Source organism: Balaenoptera acutorostrata, chromosome 2, assembly GCF_949987535.1.
Source record: "Balaenoptera acutorostrata chromosome 2, mBalAcu1.1, whole genome shotgun sequence".
Lineage (NCBI taxonomy): Eukaryota > Metazoa > Chordata > Mammalia > Artiodactyla > Balaenopteridae > Balaenoptera > Balaenoptera acutorostrata.
In genome coordinates, this window is record NC_080065.1 from 104,652,820 (window position 1) to 104,659,226 (window position 6,407).

Genomic DNA, 6,407 nt, shown 5'->3' on the forward strand with positions numbered 1-6,407 from the left:
CAGGTGATTTCCTTTGGCCAATGAAAGGTGAGTAGAAATGACATGCCACTTCTAAACAGAAGCTTTATGAGACACCAAGGGGATCCATTTTTATTTTCCCTCTGCTGGAAGAACAGCCATGATGAAAGTTGCTCCTTCAGCTGGGATCCTGAAATTAGTACGACACATAAAGCAGAGACACAGCTGACCAGAAGCTGAAAGGTCAGATAGGTATGAAATTACCCTTTTTTTAAAAAATAAATTTATTTATTTTATTTATTTATTTTTATTTTTGGCTGTGTTGGGTCTTCCTTCCTATGCGTGGGCTTCCTCTAGTTGCGGCGAGCGGGGGCTACTCTTTGTTGAGGTGTGTGGGCTTCTCATTGCAGTGGCTTCTCTTGTTGCGGAGCACGGACTCTAGGCAAGTGGGCTTCAGTAGTTGCGGCACACGGGCTCAGTAGTTGTGGCTCGTGGGCTCTAGAGCATAGGCTCAGTAGTTGTGGCGCACGGGCTCAGTCGCTCCGCGGCATGTGGGATCTTCCCGGACCAGGGCTCGAACCTGTAACCCCTGCATTGGCAGGTGGATTCTTAACCTCTGCACCACCAGGGAAGTCCTGAAATTATCCTTTATTATTATAAACCATTGAGATTTGTCTGTTAACTCGGCATAACCTAGCAAAAGTTGACTTATATGAGAAACAAGGTACTCCATTTCTTAAGGTCTTACTTCTTACTGGCCTCTGAGCTAGTCATAGGATTAACTGATTAGTAATTTTTCCACAAACAAGATACTCTGATGTCATAAATCCTAGGTTTGCTTACTCCTCTTTACTATGTTTTGCTTACCCAGGTAAAAATATTCTGAGCAGAACAAAATTAACACAGGAGAAATGTTAGCGCACATGATACAACCTGGACTCAGGGCATCTGTGTTTTAAAAAAGTTAAAGCAGAGGGTAGTGGTGGTTAGGGAAGAACAAAACCCATTGGTAGCCCAGAAAGTTCACAGCTAGGTCACAGGCTAAAAAGTGGTAGAAAATATCAGTGAAAAGTTCTACATTTTCACAGAAACTAAACTAAACTAAATCTGGCTCTCCAGCCTAGTTTGGTAAATATTTTTCCCAAAACACTAATTTTCTGCCTTTTTGGACACTCACAAGCACTTGCTGCGATACCATCCCTGAGGCAATGACAAAATAAACAGATACACTGTCCCTGTTTACCTTTTTCTTAGAACTGAAAAACTCCAATCTGAGTTCAACAAATTCAAAGGTAATAAATAAATATAGGAAAACTGATCCACATAAACACATACTGCTGCAAAAGGTTTTACAAAACAAGTTTATAAACTAAGATTATAACTTAGTCACAAAAAAAAAAGCAGAAATTTATTCAACCAATCTCAAAGACACACCAACCACTCCCCAGCCCGCCCCACCCCCAGAAAAGGGCTACAGCAAACAATAAAGGAAGGAATGAACAAAGTCCCTTCTTTACAAAAGGCAACATTCTCGGAACTTTAAGAGATACAAAAGATAAAATGAGATACTGGCACTTACCGAATTGAGTGGAAAAGATGTAAATAAATAAAAAGTTTTAAGTATTAATAAATAAATAACAATATTTTTTTTTAAAGAAAAAAAAAAAGTAACAACATGTGCCTTTAGGCCCTGACATGAAATATTTTGGGGAAAATCTGGCAAAAAAGGCCTGAACTATACATGCCCTGACCAAATACCACAATACAAAATTTGTCCTTGCCCCAAGAAGTAGACTGGATTAACAGACAGTGGCTATGACCTTAAACAAGGAACATCCAAAGTCGCTGTGTCCCTTTCATAAAGATATATGCTAGGTCCGGGCAGCCGAAGAGTGTGGTTAGCAAGATGAACAAAGATGCGCAGATAAGAGCAGCAATTAACCAAAAGTTGATAGAAACTGGAGAAAGAGAAGGCCTCAAAGAGTTGCTGAGAGCTAAATTAATTGAATGTGGCTGGAAGGATCAGTTGAAGGCACACTGTAAAGGTAATTAAAGAAACAGGACTAGAACAGTTACTGTTGATGACTTGGTGGCTGAAATCACACCAAAAGGCAGAGCCCTGGTACCTGACAGTGTAAAGAAGGAGCTCCTACAAAGAATAAGAACATTCCTTGCTCAGCATGCCAGCCTTTAAGATTGAATTAGATTGTGCTGTTTTGTGGTTTTATTTCTGAAAGTAAAACTTGCCATAAATTAGGAATTGATTTCCCAAAATAAAATCCTTTTTTGTATGATGGTATACAGTTTTCAGTAATGATGTATACAACTGTATTGATATTTTTCCCGAAATGTGTTATTTTATTAAATATCTCATGAATGAAAAAAAAAAAAAGATATATGCTGAGGAAGCAAAGTATATTCAATATCCTGCTTAGGTCTTCTTTGTTTAGAAAACATGGCTGCTTCTTCAGTCTTTTATTACACATCTCCGTAAACAAATTGGGATAAATTTGGCTCTCTGTATTCCCTGATAAGATGTAGGAAAACTGGGATTGGGAGGACAATGATGTGGGCCAACAATTTTAGCCCAGGAAAGATATTAATAAATATTGGGCCATACATCTGCCCTATGTACCTACCTGGCACTCATTTAGATATTCCCCACAAAGACTTGGCTGTAGACAAATCCACTCCTAGGTCCATACCAACTGCCAAGTACATCAGGCAAACCACTGAGATTACTAAAACCTCCCACTTTTGGTGTATTCTTCAATACACCATCTTCCAACTGATCCCCCCATAATAAAACTCATGCAAGTGCCCCTTTAATTTAAAAAATTTTTAACTGTTATAAAAGCTTCCATTTGAAAAATTTTTATGAAAGAGATTAAAAAGAAAACACTTTGGATTCCCTGATTCCAAACATTTAGTTATGAAAATGCACTTATTTCTTACCTTATCAATATATTTACACTTACAAGGATTCATCTTGCACCAGTCTTCTACATCGAAAAATTACAGCCCACAATAGACCAAATTCAAGAATTTCCTTTTATATAATGAATGTCAGCTCATCTTTCTCAGTTCTATTAAGTTGCAAATTCTGTGAAACTAGTTCACTTTAAAAAGTTACAAAGTTAGCCTCAATGGGGAAAAAAATTTTGCTGGCAGAAGAAAAAATTAGTGATGAAATTTGACCTTGACAAATTATTTGATGTGAATACAAAGGCCTCTGGCTTGTGAAGACTGTATTTTAGTTCCCAGCTACTGAATGAAAAGAAAAATGTATCAACTTACCAACAACTGATGCACCTCTTTCTGCAAAAGCCAGGGCATAGGCTCGGCCCAATCCTATTGAAAACAAAAGAAAAAAATCAGAAGGTTGAGCAAATGTTAGCATAATTTTTCTGGTCCACTCAACTCAATCCCTATTGCAAAGTAACTGGTGAACAATTAATTACATTACAAGGGTAGAGCTTTCATTGGTACTCTCAGCCTCTACTTCACCTACTTCTACTTTCAGGGGTTGGAAAGCTTCAAACTGTATTTTCCACCTATTCTACCAACCATTTCCTATCATTCTACCTAGCTCTAGGATGGATGCTAGATGTGAATTGGGTTCCACCATTAAACACATTTGCATGAAATGTGGAAGGAGGGAATGAGGCAGAAGCCACCTTACTGTGACTTTTGGATGTTACTGTTGGTTAAGAAGCTGATTTCTTGAGGCTTTCTAGGTATTAAGCAGGTATAGTGGCAGCTTCTAGATCCAGCTCCCTAATTTCTGGATGGCGGCTTCCATTCTCTAGATCCCTGGGGCCAGTGGCTATTTGGGCTGTGGCAGTTCCAATGGTAGCCTCAGAGGTAGTGGCTCCCCTAATGGACCAGTTTTATACTGTTCCATAAGGAATTCCAAGAGGAACTGCCTAAAACCCAACTGCTTAAATTAAGTCCTTTCCTGTTTCAAATATCTAGTGGTTTCTATATCCTGCTCTGAACCTTGACTACATAATCACCACACACAGGAAATATTTAATTCAGACTCAAAGGTATGAGGTGTAAATTTATACATCCAAAAATGGATACGTGCCCATATAAATTGTATAGGCAGAGAATATCTCAGGAAGACTATATAAGAGACTGGCAATTAGTGGTTACCTCTGGGGAACAGAATTGTGTAACTAGCAACAAGGAGTGGAAAGCTTACTTCTGCATTGTTTAAATTATTTTAACATGCACACGTTTTTTTGTTTTTTTGTTTTTTTTCTTTTTGCATGGAAATTTACTGTGCCCAGTTTTACAGAACATCCCTTACAATTGCCCAGGCCCAGGTCCTTCCCCCCAGATAAGCCTTTGATAACATTCTCCATGTCTCCCGTTGTTACTGGTCAGCAGAAGGGTTTCACTTCTTCTGGTGTCAATGTGGATCATCTGAATTTCCCTGAGCAGGCTGGACACCTGAGGGGTGACCAGCACCACCAGCCTCCTGGTGGCCCTGTGGTCCCGCAATGATTGCCCCAGCACCAAGGCCCCCTGGCAGTAGACGTCATTGGTAGCCAGCGTGACAAACGCCTGGTCAGACACCGGCATGGTTTGAGACCCAGGGCGCCGTGGGCACCGGGCGGCCAAGTGCGCCTCGGTGCGGGGGCGGGCTCGAGCAGGGCCTGGCGGAGGCGTCGTCTCCAGGCGACCCGCGCGGAGTTCCAGGCCTGCGGCGCTCCGGCAGCCTCTGCCCGGGCCGGCGCCCCTGCCCTACGCCCACCACGCGTCCCCGGCGCCCCAGCGCCTCGGCCCGGCCGGCGGGGCTGCGCTCCGGAACCACGGCCCCGTCCCCGCTCTGCCGCCCCGGGCGCCGGTCCACGCGGCCGCCGCAGCCCCGCGCCAGGCCGGCGCCGCCTCGTGCCCCTGACGCCCCGTGCACACGTTTTTTAAAATGTAATTGAGAAATTTAATTGGTAGTTTAAATTTAATTTGAATTAATTGATAAACATGTAAACAAATATTGAGATGGCTAAATTATCAGGCTCTTCTAAAAAGAACCCAAACTATAAAGTTTTCCAAAACTAAAAGATCACCAAATAATTTATTTTAAAATTTAATCCACTCTGAATGGATGAGAGAGAACCCACCCAATATAATAACTCAAGTCTCCTCATATTTTATCAGATCTAGGCTGAAGCACTTGCTCTAAACATGAGGTTTTCAGAGAAATCAAATACTCATAACCAGAACGCAAAAAAAAAAAAAAAAATGGTAACAAAGAAAATCATCAGACGAAAGGAATGGGGTATGTCTCTCGTAGAGATTGATCTACGTTAATCAGAGAATTATCTCAAAACCAAGCATACAATTCTCTGAAAAGATGTGTCAGTAATCTACTTTTACCATAAAGGCCCATGCAAACTGTACACAAATCTGTATATAAAGTTAAAAGTGACATTCTCCTCCCTGTTTCCCTGTAATACCACTCGTCCATTAACAGGTTCGTTAAGTGTCCTCCAACGTTTTTATATCTGTGCTTACATAAACATTATTTAAATACTTTATGTGTCTTAGTCTGTCTCTCCAACTAAACTAGAAGGTCCTTGTAGGTTGAGATTATGTCGTTCTTTTACATTTCCCACAATGCCCAGAAAATCTTTACAGTCAAAATGCACAAAAAGTTAAAGCCAAGAGCCTCTATTTTCTCTTAATCCTCTTTTAAATCCTGTCTTAACTTTCTCCCACACCTAAGTTCATTGTCAACCGTCCTCTCTCCCCCATTTCTCTTCTGACCTTAACTTCTTTAGCACTGTCAAATATCAGTTGATTCTTTTCTCACAGTGCTTGTTCAGTGCTCTCTTCAGTGGGTTAGACTTCTCTCTGCTTCAAGTTGACAGAGCCTCTGAGATTAGCTTCCTGGACTATTTCACCTTCTAGCTTTACCAATCAAAGGAAGTCAAATGACTTCGAAACCTCTCCTGACTCCAGAATCTCCAACTACTCACACACTTCTCACTATCTCCAGATCTACAGCTTGCTATTTTATAACCATCTCAAATTCACAATGGCCAGACTCCCTCCTTCCACGGCCCACCTCCACCACTCTCACAACTACATCCCCAGCAACTACTACAATCAGCTAATAAATACGAATTCCCGTTATACCACCCATCACGGCAAAATTGTTTACCTTAATCCTAGACAATTCTAAACCTCTCCTTCCAGGTCTCCCATTAAACTATTCAATATTCCAAGCTAAACAACAGCACCTGAATAGTGCAAAGATATTTCTATTCATCTCTAGAACATGCGTGGGTTGGAGTCAGACTAATTCCCAGACACAGGCCTGGCAGGCATTCACGGACACCCTCCTGGGATGTTTAGCAGTGCCTCAATTCTACAGATATGTATCCTTAAATGAGAACCCCAAGACCTCAAGGACAACAGTCTTCATGAGAGGACTAGAA

The 6,407-nt window shown here is 41.2% G+C and overlaps 1 long non-coding RNA gene across 1 annotated transcript; it reads right to left on the minus strand.

Moving 5' to 3' along the window:
• Positions 1–245: 245 nt before the first annotated feature.
• Positions 246–3,309, minus strand: LOC130707335 (uncharacterized). The gene is made up of 2 exons (XR_009007235.1): positions 3,256–3,309; positions 246–593 (listed from the first exon to the last, which is right to left on the minus strand). It is a non-coding gene; the product is annotated as an uncharacterized LOC130707335 (long non-coding RNA).
• Between the last annotated feature and the right edge of the window lie 3,098 nt (positions 3,310–6,407).